We start from the raw sequence: 19,645 nt of genomic DNA on the forward strand, positions 1-19,645 counted from the left end.
TCCAGTGGTAAGCAAGGTAATCCCATGGCCCAGATTCTGCCACTCTTATGCATGTTGGATAATCTCTTACTTGGTGAATCACATGGGCCTATTGAAATCAATGGGGCTATTTGCAGAGCAAGGTACTACTTAGTGTAAGCAGGGGTACCAGAATTTGGCCCTATCTATTTTTTATTTCCCACTAGTAACAAAATCTATAGTTCCAGTTGGGTTACACTGCCAATTTTAACCTCACATTTTTGGGGGTTCTAATTTTCTGACTCATATTCTGTTTTGGATTGAGATTTGCCTGCTTGGGCTCAGCACAAAGTTCATTTTGAGTAGAAGGAAATTTAAGAAAATTCAGTTCAGGTGGTTTGGGTTTTTTTCCTTGAGCCCTTGTGGTGAAGCAGAGAAATCCTCCACCAGCACAGAAGGGTTAAAGAGAGCCTTTGGGCCCAGCTAGCCCCGCCCTGTAATACGTGCAGACAGTGCCAGGACTGGAGGGGACAGAAAAGGTCTGGCTAAATGAGCATGGGAGCTGCGGTGGAAGCTCTTTTTAGCTGGTCAAAGGTGGATTGAGTCTCAGGAGACCAGACAAATCGTCCTCCCAGAGGAGCACCATCACAGGGGCTACCAAGTGGGAAAACCCCTTGATAAAATGCTAGTAAAAGTTGGCAAAACCAAGTAATCATTCTACTCATCACACATCCCTCAGGAGTGCCCAACCGTATATGGCAGATAACTTATGTGGAGCCACTGTCAGCCCTTCAGGGCAAATGATGTACCTCAGGCACTCAGTTGTGCTCTGGTCAAATTTACACTTCTCCAGCGTAGCATAAAGGTGGTTCTAGGAGCCTTTCCAAGACATGGCACACATGTTGGTTGTGGGGGACCTGGTCCTCAGAGAAGATGAGGCTATTGTTAAGGTAGATCATTATGAACTGATCCAATAGGTCTCTAAAAGTATCACTGATGAAGTGTTGCAACATCACAGGGGCATTATACAATCTGAAGAGCACTACCAAATACTCGGAGTCCCCTATCAGATATGGATAGCAGTCTTCCACTCATCACATTCCTGAATATGGACCACATTATAAGCACCATGGAGGCCCAGCTTGATAAAGATCTTACCAGCATGAAGTCTCTCAAAGAGCTCAGTGGTGAGTGGCAGAAGGTATAGATTCTGGATGTTTACCTTACTCAAGGCTCGATAGTCTTTGCAGGGGTGCAGGAAGACATTTTTCTTTTTTTTTTGTCACAAAGAAAATTGGGTGGGCAGATGAACATTTCCAGATTCTCTTGAAGTGCCTGCAGCTCAAGCTAGATATGTACTTATGTACAAAAGGAACCTTGGCTCCTGTCTGGCGGTCAATGGGGTATTCTAGCAGTGGTGTGGCAGCAATATATCATCCTTCTTATTGACCACCTCTGCCAGATCCTTTTACTCCATCGGTACAGCCTGAGCTACTGGAGGAACTGTGGATGCTGATAGAGGTTCGCCTGACCTGATCCCCACTGTTCCAGAATTCCCTGGCTGCTGGGGTTCCTCAGGTTTAAACTACTGATGGCCTCTGGCATGGAACTGGGTTTGGGGAGACAAGACTGACAGCAAAATGATGAGCAAAACCAGACTTTGCCCACCCCCAGTGAACATGCAGATCATGTGTAGCAAGCCAGGAGATGCCCAGAATGACCAGGAAAGGTGGGGAGCGAACCAGGCCTAACTGCAGGGTTTTGCAATGGCTCTGACAGTTGTGACTTCTAAGGGTGCTGTCTCTCATGTCACTGGGCCCGATGAGAGAAGGGACCCATCAATGGAGTCCACAAGATCAGGAATGGTGCTGTGTCGGAATCCCAGGTGCCTGGGTAAACTTCAAGTGCATAAAGTTACTAGAGGTGCCAGAATTGCCAGTGTGGCAGGGTGAGCAGATAAAGCAGAACATGGAGAGGGACCACTGGTTGGACTCCACAAGAGGCCCTGTGGAGAGGTGCAGGCGCTGCATGCCAAAATGAAGGGAGGAAAATCCACCCATCCCAGACCTTTCTCTCACGGCTGGAGCACTGCCCAATCGAGGAGTGGGTTGGGCCTTCCACAGGCAGGACAAAGCAAAATGCTCAGGTTGTCCATAATACAGACAGAGACCCCTGCCTGGCGTCGAGCCTTCTCCTCTTTGGCATTCCAGCTCATGTCGACCTGCATGGGTTTGAGCTGCGGTGTGGGGGCAGGACATTGATTGGTTAGGGCTGTCAAAACTCGCATGGTTTGGCGTGTCACTCTCCTTTCTTGGCAGTGTTCAGATAGGCGGCTGTCAAGTCTAATGTACAGATTGATAAAAGTATCCAGGCTAGCCAGAGGCTTTTCCTGAGCCAGCTCATCCTTAATGTGATCATTAAGACTGTGCCGAAAATTATGGCGCTGAGCGACTTCGTTCCAGTCTGTGTCCACTACGAGGTGCTGGAAGTCAGCATCCTTCCCTGAGGGTATGACTACATGACAATTGAAAACCTATGGCTGGCCTGGGCCAGATGACTTGGGCTCATGGGGCTTGGGCTGTCTGGTTGTTTAATTGTGATATAGACATACAGACTTGGGCTGGAGCCCAGGTTTTGGACTTTGTAAGATAGGATTCTCTGCACCTTAAGGTCTTCAAACCACGACTTGAGGACTTCCATATCTCAGACATAGGTTAGGGGTTTGTTACAGGAGTGGGTGGGTGAGGTTCTGTGGCCTGCATTGTGCAGGAGGTCAGATTAGATGATCATAATGGTCCCTTCTGACCTTAAAGTCTATGAGTCTATGAGGAGGGTCCCAGTGTTCAGGCTGCAGCCTGAGCTGGAATGTCTATGTCACAATTAAACAGCCCCACAGCCCCACAAGCCTGAGTCAGTTGGCACAGGCCAGCCACAGGTGTCTAATTGCAGTGTAGACATACACTTAGGGTCTGGAGCACAGCATGTACAGTCTGAGTCACCGGAAGTCACCAATATAGCTTGGACAAATTATTGAAACCAGATCAAGAGGGGGCTGGACTTTTCAAGAACATAAAAATGACCATACTGGGTCAGAACAATGGTCCATCTAGCCAAGTATCCTATCTTTGAGACAGGGGCGGCTCCAGGCTCCAGCACGCCAAGCGCGTGCTTGGGGCGGCATGCCGCGGCGGGGGCTCTGCCAGTCGCCTTCAGCAGCATGCCTGCGGAGGGTCCGCTGGTCCCGCGGCTCCGGTGGACCTCCCGCAGAGCGCCCCCCGCGGCATGCCGCTGTGCTTGGGGCGGCAAAATGTCTAGAGCCGCTCCTGCTTTGAGAGTGGCCAGTGCCAGGTGCTCCAGAGCAATTGAACAGAACAGGGCAATTATCAAATAATCCATCCTCTGTCATCCAGGCCCAGCTTCTGGCAGCTGGTGGTTTAGGGACACCCAGGCCATGCATGAGGTTGTGTCCCTGACCATTTTGGCTAATAGCCATTGATGGACCTAACCTCCATGAACTTATCTAATTCTTTTCTGAACCCAGTTATAGTTTTGGCCTTCACAACATCCCCTGGCAACAAGTTCCACAGGTTGACTGTGCGTTGTGTAAAGAAGTACTTACTTATGTTTGTTTTAAACCTGCTGCCTATTAATTTCATTGGGTGATCCCTAGTTCTTGTGTTATGTGAAGAGATAAATAACACGTCCTTATTCACTTTCTCCTCACCAGTCATGATTTTATAGACCTCTGTCATACACCCTGTTACTTTTTTCTTTTCTAAACTGCACAGTCCCGGTCTTTTTAATTTCTCCTCATATGGAAACTGTTCCACACCTATACTCATTTTTGTTGCCCTTCTCTGTACCTTTTCCACTTCTAATATGCCTTTTTTGAGCTGGGGTAACCAGAACTGCACTCAGTATACAAGCTGTGGGCGTACTATGGATTTATATGGTGGCATTATGATATTTTTTGTTTTATTAGCTATCCCTTTCCTAATGGTTCCTGACATTCTGTTAGCTTTTTTGACTGCTGCTGCACACTGAGCAGATGTTTTCAGAGAATTATCCATGATGGTGATGCTAAGATCTCTTTCAGGAATGGGAACAGCTAATTTAGAGCCCATCATTTTGTATGCATAGTTGGACTTCATAGACAAGCAAAATGTTATCAGTTCAGCTGATGGTGTTAACAAAAATAGAGAGAGAAACAGAGGCACGTAATAGCTTGTAATTATTATCTGAGGGCTGGGTGGAGTGCTTATTGTAGAGGAAGCAGCTGAGAGCATGCATATGTGGATTGGAAAAGCTGACACTATAGAATGCCTTTCTATATTAGAGAAAATGACTTTAGTTTACTCTGATTCACCTTAATTTGCCAGCAGGTGCACAGCTGTACAACCTGCAATCTTCCAGGATTAGCTGTCCTAGGTTTGCAATCAAGGACCACAGGGCGACAACAAGAGTGGAGAGAGAAGCAAATGCATTTTAAGGGTACATTTATTGAATTATTCATGTTTATATATTGCCATATTGTTTATCACTACTCTAGCCGCAACAAGCACTCTAACTACAAATATTTTAAACCCACAAATTACATTTGCCACACACATAAATGGTGTAAAATCTGAAAATATTGGTACTATAATTGTTGCCAAGAAATATTAGTAGGCCACCTGTTAGGTGAGACACAAAGCAACTATAAAAAAGCAACAAATTAACTGAATGCCAGAGAAAAGAAACAAGCCTGGAACCTTTCCCTCAGGCTCTGTCTGTATGGTACATACATACACACCAAAGCATGCTCAACTGTAGAATTGACTGCACCTTTGATTCACCAAGATACCTTAAGAAGCCAACATGAGAGCAATCTAGGGAAGATGCTTGTTGATGCTCAATTTGTGGTATGCAAGCAGCACCTGGCTCTTCATAGCCTTGCTGTGATGAGGCATGCTTTCCCCACACTGATTCTGCAGGGGTTAACTCCACTCAATAGGCCGAAGAGGCCACACCCCCTCAGCCCTGCTGGGCATGCTCCTGCGGGAAACCAGGTATAAAAGGGAGCAGCTCAGTTCAGTCAGGGCTGACTGCTGAGAAGGGAGGAGTCACATTGCAGGCCCTAGCCAGGGAGCTGCTGAAACCACAGACTGTGAAAGCCAGAGGTGCCAAGTCCCAGGTAGATACTGAAGGAGAGTTGGAACTGTTGGAAGCTACACAGGCTGAGGAGCCTAGAGACACCCAGACCACTGCATCAGGGAACAGGGTAGGAAGTAGCCTAAGGGGACTAGTCATTGTGCTGGGGGGCATCAGCATGTTTTGGCTGGATCCCCACTGTTGCTTGCTGCTGCTAAGACCATGGGCTGGGACCCCCTATCTCAGCTCCCACCTATCCCTAGGTGGTGGCTCATTTCCCTGAGTATGGCTGTTGGTGGGACCCTCAGCCCTCCTAAGGAGGGCAGCCATATTTGACTTTGTCCTCTAGGCTGCGCTACCCTAAGACTAAGGGTGATCATGCAGACTTAGCTGTGGGGCTATAACCACCCAAAAAGGGGATAGGGTGTGCTTGTCCTGTGACACTTGTGCATAGCTCCTTCTTGGGTTTGAGAGAGGCCTGGCACACCATCCTAACTACAGTGCATTGGTGGCCCTTGCGGGGCGGGGGGAATGGCAAAACAGAACGTAACCAGAGACATGCAGGCTCCATGGGAGGCAGTGATGTTGACAGAAGCAACCTTCTCAAAATGTGACATGTCAAATGTTAAGTGTCTTATTGAGCCCTAAATAATACTACTTGGATTGCAGCCTTTATCAAGCTGTTTTGATGGTTGTATTTCCTAATAAATGGTATTTGTAGTCTTGTATTCCAAAAGTGTGATCCTGGTGTGGCTGATTGGAGCTACTACCTTCAACTGACCACTTGGCTCTTGTAACTCGGCATGAAGGGCCTGGATTCACAGACAATAAGCAGTCACTTCCTCACCCTCTACTTCCAGATCATCTACAGTAGCAAAACGTTCAGACTAGGAGAAATTAACATCTGTGCAGGAGGCCCACAAAAGACCTGGTCTCTGCTTAAATTCCACTTTAAGCCTATTTTGAGGCTTAAATGGTGCATATACTTTGTGCAGGATACAGGAATAAAGTGTACCCTTCCTGTATAGGCAACAGAGGCTAGTAAGGGGTAGACATTTTTGGTTACTCAAAGGCAGCACACCTCTAGAGAGAGACCTGAAACTGGGATGTACAAAGGGTTTGTTGGGTATGGTACCTGTTGCCATGTTAGTGTTTGGACAATAAGTGTTTGGCAGAGGTGTCCCATAGCCAGTATTGGGTCTGTCAGATACGAATTTTTAATTGCAAAGTTTCTAAAACCTTTTTCTGAAGATGACATTTGTTTTCTAGGTGGCTTTGTGAATATGCCATTGGGATGGATGCAAAAATCTCTTGAGTATACTAAGCAACCACAAGCATTTTAAAGCTTTTTGCAGACCTGTATTAGTATTCAGGCAGGTGAAGTTGCAGATGGTTTACCTACTGCAGCCTCTCTGTGCTTGTCTTCACTACCACACTAAATCAGCGCTGCTGCGATTGATGCATCTGCATCAATTTAGCAGGTCTGGTGAAGACTCAATAAATCAATGGGAGAGCACTCTCCCCTTGACTTAATTAATTCACCTTGAGAGGCAGAAGCTTTGTTGACGGGAGAGAGTCTCCCGCTGCCATAGTGCGGTGTAGACACTGCGTTAAGTTGATGTAAGTTATGTCACTCGGGGAGTGGTTTTTTACATCCCTGAGTGAAGTAACGTATGTTTTAAGCGGTAATGTAGACAAGACCTCAGTCTCCAGCACATGCTGTGCCTCTATCTGGAAATTTGCAGCATTGGGACTCGCCTCCTAGAAGTTACTTCATACACAGTTTTGTTGTCCCCTGCTTCTCCCAAAATAGGGTTTGGGTGCTTTGGAAGAAAGCACTGATGCTAAATGGAAGTGTAAGCACCAGGTGTTTGCCAATGTGGAGCTCAAGGTTGCTGCTTTAAAAGAGAACCTCTGAACTGTGAGTAGTGCAGGCTGGAGATGACTCAGAAGTGAGAATGACACTGTCATTCTCATCTGCTGCTCCAGTTAAATACAAGACTACCTTGAACAGAAAAATAGAGGGTAGAGCTTGAAACTGTTAAGAACAGTGTGACTACCAAGAGGTGTAGCTTAAACAGTAAGCTACTGTTTCACCATCCAGGTTAAAGCACATACATATTGATGTATCCAGGCATTACAAAGTTTTTCTTTTGAACCTTTGAAATGAAGGCAAGCGTACAATTACAAGGTGGTCAGAAATGGTGGTGGTTGTACTCGTGCACCATGATGGTTATTGCGATATTATGGCAGCTTAACTTGTACTGGGGGTGGAGGGGGTTTGATACTGGATCATATTCTTATCCTTTGTCTAACTGCTGGGAGCAAAGTTTGAGGCCTTGCAGGATAGTTTCCATTTGGATGAGAAGTGAGTCAGTTATAGTCTTGGTGCAACCTTGTCTAATTGCAAAAATTGAACACACAGGCCTGTTTCCCTGAACACAGCATAACCAAGTGACAGCATGCAGTTTCCTTTCTTAGAAATGCTCAAGTGTGCTCCTGCAGCAAGTTATGTGCAAGACACTCCATCTCTGCTATGGCTAATACTCACAACTCCTTCTCATCCTCCTGGCTTTGGTTGAAGGCTGTGTGTGGGAGGCAGCAGAATCTCCTAGCCCACTGTCTGCAACCAAGTAACCCTGCTTCAGGGCTTAGCTCTCACCTACCATGCAGCCTATTGCCTTGGCAGGCCCCACATTGTCTGCAGTTGTTTTTGCTACATAAGGGACTTGATTTCTCCTTGTCTGGAGTCTGAAAGAGTACTTGGAACATCCACTGGGTTTTCTGAGGTCTGGGATTGTTTTTAGATCCAAGACTCAGTTGATGCAACCATTTGCACCTTCCAGCATAGCAATGTATTTAAATCAATGTGTTTGTCTTTAGGGTAATTTATTCTTATATTAATTATGATAAAGCTTATGATAGACACTGGATGAAACTGGTTAGTTAAGAAATAAATGCATTCAGTGACTGAGGTAGCAATATGGATTGCATGAATTAGGCCTTGTCTCCATTTGGAAATAGCTACAATTTACCAGTTGTTGGATGGTAATGGAAGCATCTGCACCAGTGCTGACTCCTTAGAGTAAATAACAGGACATGCAGGAATGTATACTAATTAAGATGACATTTAGTCCTTTTTTCAGTTAGCTAATCCCTCATTAGCTTCCCAGTGCAAAACCCAGCTTGCAACTGTCTGCACTTAGGAGTCAGCACAGATGCAGCTGATGTTCAACTTAGCTCTTCCTATGTGTGAACCAGGTCAAAGATGGTGTAGGAAGCTGAGGCAATTCAGTCACTCTCTTCCTATTAACCCTGCCTCCTCCCTACGATGGAGGACAAAATGGGACCCTAAAAATGTAAGACTAACTACTCAGGGTTCATTTTTTAGTGTGCCAGGTTTTGAGTCAGTTGTGTCTGGTTAACACCAGTGAGGGTTCCTCAGTGAGAATGTGACATTCTAAAATGTTCAAAACTGTACATAAATTAATTGGACTACTTTGGCATACCAGAGAAAGTGGAAAATAGTATAGATGCTCCAGAAGCAATGTGGGGTTTGACAGAACTTGGCTAAGAGCATGGTATAAATATTTAAGATCATAGACCTGATTCTCCATTGCCCTGCCCCTTGGGTAGTCGTTTATACCTGTGCAAAGTAAGTATAAAATGCCACCAGTCTGATTTAGTAGCAGTTGACACCCACTTTATGCAAGAGTGACTGACTGCACAATGGAGAATCAGGCTCATAACTTTAGCTTTGCCATTCCATAATCATGATAAAAGGTCTTACCACCTATTGTATGGCTTACTAAGAGGTTTTAATAACACCTACAGCATTCTTGGGGCAGATGGGAGATAATGTGTGACATCCTTGTATGCAGAGACTAATGTATTAAACTCAAATCCCGGAATGATTTAATACAATTGGATTTAGGCTATAATGCATCATGCACATGCAGGAGTGTTTTCCATGTAAACCCACAGGTGTCCTGATAGAAATGCAAAGCAGACTTATAACTTAAACAAATTCAGGGCTGTAGGACAGAATTTTACAATTCCTGTGGCTGGGTGGTTATTCTTGGGTAAAGTTGGCTGACGTGTTTTTTGAATTTTGATGAAATATTTGGGAAGGGAGGGGTGAGAAAGTTGACCTTTACGTAAAATTAGTTTTCCTTTTTTGACCAGCTCTATTGGGATTTGAGCAAAATATCTTTGACCTCTAGGTTGCTGGGTCAAGCTCAGCCTATGACAGGCTGAAATTTATTACCATTTAATGACCGTTTAGTGGGTGTGTGAATGAGTTTGAGACCCTTGCTCCACTCCTGGGAGACAAGTGTTTGTAAAATAAACTACCAAAAAATGGCACTGATTAACTTTGTTGGTAGCTTCAGCAGAGATGCTAAGAAACAAATGGGCTTGGAGACTCTCTGAGAGACCCTGTAACCCTCTGAGAAAATCCCTCCCAGAAAAGGTTAAAGCACTTCAGGGAGGGCAGTACGTGGGAAGTTGTCCTGCTGCTGTCCATGCTGTACCAATGGCTTCAGTCTCCAGGGCTGTTAACCCAGCACCTTTCACAAACCCAATGTCCCCACACAACTATAACTTGAAAGCTGTAATAACCTACTACCACCAATCATTAACTTCATGGTATTCCTAATGTTTGCAACAGGACCTCACTGACAGGAAGGGAGTGTTTACATTTAGTTAAAAGTTCACATCAAAATTAGACCCCTCATCCCAAGACATTCTAAAGGAAACAGGCAGCCAGACTTGTTCAGGATGTCTGGGTTATATTTTCTAATTGGTCATAATTTTAATGTTTTCAGGGACGAGTAAGAAATCCTCTCACAGGTAGGGGGCACTCTGCCACTAAAATCCAAAGCCCTTTCAAAAGTTGAGGGAGCATAATTGTACTAGTTACTACTAATCAGTCCTTTTGAACAATCTGATGCTGATTTTTGGCTTGCACTGTTTTTTTGGAGAAGTTATTTAATGCCAAAAATAGGGCAATGTCAGATCTCTAGGCATTTACAAAGTCCAATTTACTGAGATCATTATTTCTGGCTTACCTAGCATATGAGTAGCCTCTGATGAATAGATACTATTTCTTCGGGATATAAAGCCAGAAATAATTTGCTGTTCCAAACTGAAAATTTGGGATGTTAAAGTCTGCTGTGGGCTCCTTTTTCGTCACCATTTCCCCATACCAATACTGAAACAAAGATTCAAAAAGAATTCTATGCAAAGGAAGATCTTAACTTTTTGGAGTTTATCACAAGAATACATCCTTATGCTCAATGGTGAGTACAATTTCTTTTTCTGGGCATGCAAATAAAATGGTTCCCCAACACAGAGCCATTAAGCATCACTTCTGATTAGCATTAAAACCTGTCTGTTTCATTTGCATCTCCCTCACATCCCCTCTGAGAACAAACCCTTCGACAGCTTGTCAAGTTGCAGTTAAATTATTGCTTCCAAGCATATAAGCTCTAGCAAGATCTCTCCATTACAATACTAGATATGTACTGACTTATAGTAATGGCCAACATTTTAATCTCTATATAAGAGAACTGGAAAAGATCTATTGAAAATGTTCTTCCCCACCCAGCTCTCACACATTCACTTAAGGTTTTTTCCACTGCTTTTGGCCCAAATGTATAACCATATGTGGGCTTATGATTTGGGTTCAAGATTTGTCCTATAGAAAGCTGATCAGCGCAGTTCTGTATGGCCTTATTTTAAAACCCTTTGAAATTTTGCAAAACTGTATTTAAAACATTCTTGGAAAGAGTTGCAATAGGGTCAGTGGATATATTTTTCTGTATTTCCTCACTTCAGTCTTTATTATAAAAATTCTTGTACGAAAGCAAATGTATTGAGAGACTGCCTCTCACTGATCATTCATCCCCTGATGTAGTAATTCCCCAAAGGTGCCCACAATCAATTTTTTACAGATCTGTTGTAAGACTTGACCTTGCATTCCCTGTGTATACCAAACTCTCACTTTTGTTAACTGAGTTTGGGATGCTCTGTAAAAGCAGAGTCAGGCCCATTCTGTAAACAAATGAAAGGATAATTGCTGTACATGTGGCCAGATCCAGCCTGAAACAATACATTGACAGCCACTCCCAGCAACAAAAGTGAAGGAAAACAAAAAAAGAGATGGTAGCAGCAGCTCTTTCTAACTGAATCTGCTGTGTGCGCACAGATGTGTATTTACATAAACTGGCAAGCTATCTTCCTCACACTTCAGAACAAAAGCAGGATGGCTAATATTTTTAAAACAAGCTGTTTTCAATTAGAGCAGGATATAAAAGTCAAAGTGAAAAAAATATAGTTTACAGTAGCTTGCATTTTCAGGCCAGATCCTCTGCTGGTGTAAATCAGTGTAGCTCCAGTGGGCATTGGACCAGGACCTATTTCCCCATCCTATAGCAGAATACACAAATTTTCTAATGGTTGACATTGCTATTCTATTTGACTGTTCTTTGCCATCATGACCCTATACCCAGGGCAGGCAAACTTTTTGGCCGGAGGGCCACACCGGGTTTTGGAAATTGTATGTGCCTCCCCAAACAGTCAGGCATGGCCCTGCCCCCTATCTCCCCCCCGCTTCTTGTCCCTGATGGCCCCCCTGGACTCGTGCCCCATCCAGTCCCCTGACTGCCTCCTGCCCCCCATCCAACCCCTTCTCCTTCCTGACTGCCCCCTACCCCCATTCAATCCCTGTTCCCCCACTGTCTGACTGCCCTGAAACCATCCACACCCCTGCCCCTTGACTACCACCCCAAACTCCCCTGCCATCTATCCAACCCCTGCCCCCTTACCGCACTGCCTGGAGCACCGGTGGCTGGTGGCACTATAGCCGTGCCAGCCGGCAGGAGCCACCCACGCCACCGTGCAGCATAGAGCACTGAGTCAGGCCCCGGGTCTGCAGCTGCACTGCCCCAGGAGCTCACAGCTCTACTGCACAGATCATTGCACCGGCAGCAGGGTGAGCTGAGGCTACGGGGAAGGGGAAACACCGGGGGAGGGGCTGGGGGCTAGCCTGCCAGGCTAGGGGCTCAGGGGCCAGGCAGGAGGGTCCCATGAGCCAGATGTGGCCTGTGGGCCACAGTTTGCCCACCTCTGCCCTACATTAAGGCAGTACTGCCAACCCCCAGAATTCAGAAATTGAGTCAGGCCCCAAAAAGCCATGGATTAAAATTAATCTTGCTTTGCTTTCTGTGTGTATTAGACTTCATGTCTTCCAGTATTTCTCCACAGCTATGCAAGCTAGAAGGTTTTTTTTTAATTGAAAGCTGAGATTTTCATAATCTCATAATTTTTAGGATTTGGGACTTTATTAAAAACACCAAACAGCGTGAGACTCCTGTGTGTTGGTGACACTCTTACATACCAATAAAACCTGAAGAATTTCATTCCTCGTGTACATCATATGACCATGTTATGCTTGAGCCTGATTGTCCCCTCAACCCTCCAGTCAGCACTGGGCGTAGATGGAAACTGGACGGATTACAGCTGGATCATCTTTTATGTAGTCTCATCCTCTGGAGGTCCTAGGAGAAACTATGGGCAGGGGGAAAATCCCTGCTAGTACAGTTCCAAGGGAATTCTAGGGATGTGGAGGGTCCAGAGACCAGAGCAGCTGTGGGAGCCCTAAGCCTCTCAATGAATAGCTGCATCCATGGGAATCTGTCAGGTGTGGGGGCAGGCCTAGTGGCTTATCCTGCAGGGATAGGGATCACGCACTCCCCTACAACAGGGAAGGAACTCTGCAAGAGTATTCTCTGAGATTTCCTCCTCCAGAGCGATGATCTAGGCTGTTGTAAGGAACCAGGATAACAGTGTTACTACTAGAGGTGGTCAGTAGTGGAATTTCCTGCCCCATGGGAAATTCCAAAATTTCCAAATTCAGTCTCACTTCAGGATGAAACAAAATTGAAACTTCAGAATTTTTCATGAAACAAAATATTTTGAAAATACTTTTAGACCTTATTGAAATAGCTCAATAGGGCTGAAATGTTTTGCTTTGATAAGGTTTTGACTGACCTGTCATTTTAATTTGTATTCCATTATATTACAACATAAGTCAAAATGATAATGTCCAAAGGAAACATTTTAGTGGGAAATTAGCAAAATCTCTATGGTCATAGGAAATGTTTCAATTTAATCCAATCAGTATTCTGTTGGGAAAGTTTTCAACCAGGTCTAGTAAAGGCTCTTACACCAATTTTTAGAGAGATTATTAGACTTGGAAATATTAGATTTTTATCAGTAAATGTCAATGAACATCAATTTCATCATTCACACACAACCCTGTGAAAAAAATTTCCATTGATAAGAATCAAAATTTACAGTTAGGCAAAGTAAGGAAAAATGCTGCCTGAAAACTTCATTAAAGTTTGATTTAAGGCTAAAATGGTGGTGTGATGTTGACAGTTTGTATTTCAACAGTCACAAAGCTTTAACATTTAACAACACTAGACGTGATTCAAAACAAGTATCACCCCCACTTCCTGCAGCTGTGAAAATGTAGATCAACTTTTAAGTGCTTAAATATAAACTATTTGCCCTCAATTATAAAAGATAAAAATTGAGGTCTACCAAGCCTAAATATAATTCAAGTAGAGTGTTTCTTAAACCCTTGCTGTAGTAGCAGGGCTGGTCCCAGGGACACACTAATTGTTTTAACATTCTCTGAAAGGAGTATTTGCGGAGTGAGGAGCTAAGATAATTCACCTTCTTCTCTACTAAACTGCCTGCTTATCATCTGGCATTAAATATGCAGTAGTTGCCAACTTGGGGCTGTATTTCTTGCCTTCAACCCTCAAACTCCACTGTGGTATGCATTGTCATTTACTGAACATATTACAACACACTATTGACGTCCCCAGTTTGGAAATCTTTGTTTGTCTTTCCCACCCCACCCCTGAGGAATTCCAAAAATACATCACTGAGCATGTGTGAAGTCAAATCATTCATTACAGCGATGAAAAAAAAACAGGAGTACTTGTGGCACCTTAAAGACTAACAAATTTATTTAAGCATGAGCTTTCGTGAGCGACAGCTCACTTCTTCGGATCCGAAGAAGTGAACTGTTAGTCTTTAATGCCAGATGATAAGCAGGCAGTTTAGTAGAGAAGAAGGTGAATTATCTTAAATATCGGATCCGAAAACGTGAGCTGTAGCTTACAAAAGCTCATACTCCTGTTTTTTTTTGCGGATACAGACTAACACGGCTGCTACTCTGAAACATTACAGCAATGGTGGACCTGACTCACATGAAGTCTGGTGCTGGAGCCGAGCTCTCCAAAAGTTTTCAGATCTTGCAGCTTTGGTTCTGGCGTGCTACAGAGACACAATGCAGAGCTGCTCTAGTTCCTCCCTTAATGGAGAAATGGGCATTTATCTCAGTAGAGGGTTTGGCCCCTAACTTCTCCAGATAAGGGGGCGGGGGTTGGAGGGAGTGTTTGCAACTGGGGTTTTGGTTCAGGTTCCCTTTCTGAGTGGTTTGGGGGCTTCTCTCGCTCCCTCCTTCATGCCTTGCCCCCGGGGGTACAACCCCCTGTGTATTTGTACTCGCGCACTGCTGCGTGGAGCAGGCAAAGGCGCACCCGCATTCTTTTGGCTGAGTCTAGGTCGACCCGAGCTTGCAAAACGGGCTGTTGCTGGGACCCAACCGGGAAAAGTGGCTCCATGTGACTACAGGGTCCCACAGTTCAAACGCGGCGCGGCGCGGCCCGGCCCCTGCGGCGGAGTCACACGCGCGGCCGCCGCTGGGAACCCGGCCCCTGGGCGCTCTACGCGCTGCGGCGGCTCCGGCAGCCAGGGCGGCGGCTCCAGCTGTGCGGCGGGGGGGGAGGGAGGAAGGATGCGGCGGGGGGAGGGTTCCATCGCCGCCCAGTTGTGCGAGGTCTGTATGCAAAGCAGCCGGGAAGTGGCGACCAATCAGGCGCGGGCCTCCGCCGTAGTATTTATAGACCGTATTTAAAGAGCCCTTGGGAGTCTCCGCTTTGCTCAGCTGGGCGGTGGCGGTGGCACAGCCGGAGCTCTCTGGCAGGCACACGTGCTGCTGGGCTGGTGCAGCTGGGGGAGGGGTGGTGCGGTTAGTGCCTTTGGTCTGAACCCTGGCTCGTCCCACCCACGCCAGTGCTGGGAGAGAGAAGCAATTCCAGGGCTGCTCCTGTAACCGTTTCCTCGCTGGAAACCACAGCGTGGGCAGTAAAAAAAAACAAACAAAAAAAAAAAACCACCCGTCAAATCTTCCAAAAGAAATGCACGTAAAATCTAACCCTAGACTGCTTCCCCTGGGGTCTTTCCAGACTCTTTGAAACAGGATTCGGGATGGGGTGGTAGCACCCAGTGCCATTTATTTACTGAAACAGTGGGTGGAAGGTGATTACACTTAATAGAGCCGCCATCTCTTTTGTCAACGTGTTACTTAGTGTCTGTCAGACGCTGCCGATGTGCTCAGTGGTGTCCAAAACTCCGAGGATGATGGAGATCCTTCCTACGGAGTTTAAAAGCTACGAATTTAAATTCCCTCCGCACCCATAACGCTTCCTAATTGAAGTAGGATCCAAGCATGAAAGGGGTTGTGTGTTCCATCCCTTTGCCTACAAATAAAGAAGCGATACAAATTTCCCTGAGTGAGCAGAGGAAGATGATTTTAGAGCATTGTGCATTTTTTGTAATGAGTGTAAAACAGCCCTTCTGACTGAGATGGGATATACCTGCAGGCTTGGTACAAGAAGTTGGTATTAAGAATAGTTGAATGAGGAGGGGTGGCGGTCACCATTAGCACAGGGGAGGGGCAAGAGATTCAGGCGAAAGGGGAAATCTTTTGAATGAAACTGCTGGATGATTAGATTAAATCCCATCAGTAGAGTTGGCAACGTCATGATGACACATATTTGTGCAGTGAAACTTTAAAAGCACACATTGGCCAGAGGAGTCAGCACAGTGAATAAACCAGACTTGAAGCTGCTGGTGCTGCTGCCAAGAACTAATGTGTCATGCTTTATTACATAGTTTTGAATAAGAAACTGTTGCACAGTGCTTTAGTTGTACAATTCTTGATTTGGGGAAGTGCACAAAAAGTCCAGGCTGCAAACCAAGATATATGGGAGCCTAACTGTAGGCACCCAGAAGGGAAACATCTTGGCCATTATACCCTCCCCCCCCCCATGTTATTAATTCTTTACCTTTCTCTCTGGAGAATGTACTTTTCTCACAGGAATTAGAAGAGGTAGTGGCTCTGGCACTCACATATTGCTAGAGAAATTGCTAATGCAAAATTGTATGACAACAATTTTAATTCACTGTGGGCCCAATCCCGTGAGTTGCTCTGCCACTGGCTTCGCTGAGAACTGGGAGTGATTTGCACCAGTGCAGAGGTGCTCTGCACTTTGCAGGATCAGGCCCCAGCATCCTGCTCCTGACGAGCATGAGCACTTGCAATTGCCTTTGACATCCATGATCAGGCATTAAAGGCTGATTCTCCATTGCCTTGCCCCTTGTGTCATCACTGACACATGTGCAAAATATCTGGGAAATCCTACCTTTGCAGATGCCTGCTCAAATTGTAAGAGAGTGGAGAATCAGACCCTAAGCCTTCATTTTACATTAAACTGATGTTCAGTTGGAGGCATGTTAATTCTTCCTGTGAACCTGAGTTTCTTCTCATGGAGTATACTTCTTAAAGCTGTGAGAAAGAACTATAATTCTAATAGTAACAAGGGGTGCCGATTTCTGAATCCAATAGCAGGCCATTAGGACCACTGCATTTCATACAGCATACAAGGCATTTCCGTTGACATTGTGCTTTGTCCGTAAGGATCAGACCCAGCTCCCATTGAAGTCAATAGCAAAATTCTCTTTGACCTCTTTGGATGCAGTATTGTCCTTGAACACTTCGTAATAAATAAAGTAACCCTTATGGATGGTTGCACTACAATGAATAATCACTAGAAATGTGTTATTTTAATAGACGTTGTAGAAGCATGTACAAGTGATTTTAAAATATTTAATAAATGACGCCGTAACAGCCTGTTGCCATACAAAGCATGTTAAGAACTGTGGTACAGTAGAGTGCAAATCAGGACTGCTAACCCTTACTTACTCAAGACACCTGAAACAGCCAGGTTTGGCTCAATACAACTTGAAAGGACCCTGGTATACACTTTCTATTCAAACTAAACCTGATTCTCAGAGGTTTATATCTACAATAGAGCCCCTGTGTAGCACAATTACAGTAGCACAATTATGCTGCTGCAGCACCATAGCGTAGATCAATGGTGGGCAACTTGCGACCCACTAGGGTAATCCGCTGGTGGGCTGCGAGACAGTCTGTTTACATTTGCACAGCCACCTGCAGCTCCCAGTGACCGTGGTTCACCATTCCTGGCCAATGGGAGCTGCGGGAAGCCGCGCAGGCCGCAGGGACATGCTGGCCGCCGCTTCCCACAACTCCCATTGGCCGGGAACGGCGAACTGCGGCCACTGGGAGCTGCGAGTGACTGTGCAAATGTAAACAAACTGTCTGGCAGCCTGCCAGCAGATTACCCTGATGGGCCGCAGGTTGTCCACCACTGGTGTAGCTACTTCCTACATTAATGGAAGGCTTTTTTCAATGTAGTTAATCCAGTTCTCTGAAAGGTGGTAGCTAGTGTGATGGACTTCCCTGGAGTGCAAGCTGGAACTGGGGTATTGCTGAGCCCTCTGGCGTACCAATCTGGGCCTCTCTCACACTGTGAGACTATGACAAGCTGCAGACCACTCCCGGTCCTGCACTCACACAAACCTTTATACCTTTACGCAGGCAGGGACACACCCAGCTGCAGTTACATGAACTCTTCTCCTCAGCCACTCATGAACAAACAATAGAGAAGCTTCAGCCAGCTCCCCCGCAGCTCCACAGCCTAGAACCCCAGAACTGTACTGTCTTGCCCTGGTCAAATCCTGACCAGTATTAGTTTATTACCAGTCCTCCCCCTCCTTCAGTATGGAGAGGACAATGCACCATCCCCTGTTCCTGAGCAGATTTCCCTTTGCACTTCAAACAACACACTGTTTTAGGTAAAAATGTACACAGGTGAGTCTCATCTTACGCTGGGGTTATGTTCCACTGTCAGCGCGTAAAGTGAAAAACGCATATAGTCAAAATGACATTGAGTGTAATGGCGAGCGGAATCGCCCGCACTATAGGAACAGTATTTAAATTGTTATTTTTCTCTTTTGTTTTTGTTTGTTTTTGCCGACCGCAAAGCTGAATTCACGCATGTTAAATGCATGTAAGATGAGACTCAACTGTAAACTGATTGATTGATTGATTAACTACAGAAAGGTAGATTTTAAGTGATAAGTAACAGCAAACAGATCACAGCAGATTACCTAAGAAATAAAACAAAATGCAATCTAGGCTTTATAAATTAGATAGGAATTTAATCAAGCAATATCTCACTCTCTTAGTTAGTACAAGCAGGTTACAGCTTTTGCATACACAGGCTGGAATTCTTCTGTCCTGCCTGGACCTCCTTCCCCAGTTTAGTCTTTGTTCCTCAGGTGTTTTCAGGTGTTGTATTTTAGGAGAGTGAGGCCAAGTGATGATGTCACGTCCCAAGTGATGATGTAGCTTCTTCCAGCTTGCTGGAAAGATCTTTGCTTATGACGTGAGGGTCTGTCCCCCCTTCCTGGTCAAGCATCCTCCATTGCCTGGTCAAGCCAGACTAACCTGATTGCCTTCTATGATGAGATAACTGGCTCTGTGGATATGGGGAAAGCAGTGGACAGGATATACCTTGACTTTAGCAAAGCTTTCAATACGGTCTCCCACAGTATTCTTGCCAGCAAGTTACAAAAGTAGGGATTGGATGAATAGATTATAAGGTGGATAGAAAACTGGCTAGATTGTCAGGCTCAAAGAGTAGTGATCAACAGCTCGATATCTAGTTGGCAGCTGGTATCAAGCGGAGTGCCCCAGGGGTCGGTCCTCGGGCTGGTTTTGTTCAACATCTTTATTAATGATCTGGATGTTGGGATGGATTGCACCCTGAGCAAGTTTGCGTATAACACTAAACTGGGGGGAGAGGTAGATACAATGGAGGGTAGGGATAGGGTCCAGATTGACCTAGACAAATTGGAGGATTGGGCCAAAAGAAATCTGATGAGGTTCAACAAGGACAAGTGAAGAGTCCTGCACTTAGGATGGAAGAATCCCATGCACTGCTACAGGTTGGGGACCAACTGGCTAAGTGGCAGTTTTGCAGAAAAGGACCTGGGGATTACAGTGGATAAGAAACTCGATATGAGTCAACAGTGTGCCCTTGTTGCCAAGAAGGCTAACGGCATATTGGGCTGCATTAGCAGGAGCATTGCCAGCAGATTGAGGGAAGCAATTATTCCCCTCTATTTGGCACTGGTGAGGCCACATCTGGAGTATTGTGCTGAGTTTTGGGCCCCACCACTACAGAAAGGATGTGGACAAATTGGAGAGAGTCCAGTGGAGGGCAACGAAAATGATTAGGGGGCTGGGGCACATGACTGATGAGAGAAG

The 19,645-nt window shown here is 45.4% G+C and overlaps 1 protein-coding gene across 1 annotated transcript in view; it reads left to right on the plus strand.

Moving 5' to 3' along the window:
- Nucleotides 1-5,112: 5,112 nt before the first annotated feature.
- The window catches only part of KRAS (KRAS proto-oncogene, GTPase), a 97,235-nt gene continuing 82,702 nt past the window's right edge, over nt 5,113-19,645 (plus strand). Inside the window, exon 1 of the mRNA XM_039542872.1 lies at nt 5,113-5,131. The gene's annotated coding sequence lies outside the window, so the exon portion shown is untranslated. The remainder of the gene's footprint in view (nt 5,132-19,645) is intronic.

The sequence above is a fragment of the Mauremys reevesii genome, linkage group 1 (genome assembly GCF_016161935.1).
Source record: "Mauremys reevesii isolate NIE-2019 linkage group 1, ASM1616193v1, whole genome shotgun sequence".
Taxonomy (NCBI): Eukaryota; Metazoa; Chordata; order Testudines; family Geoemydidae; genus Mauremys; species Mauremys reevesii.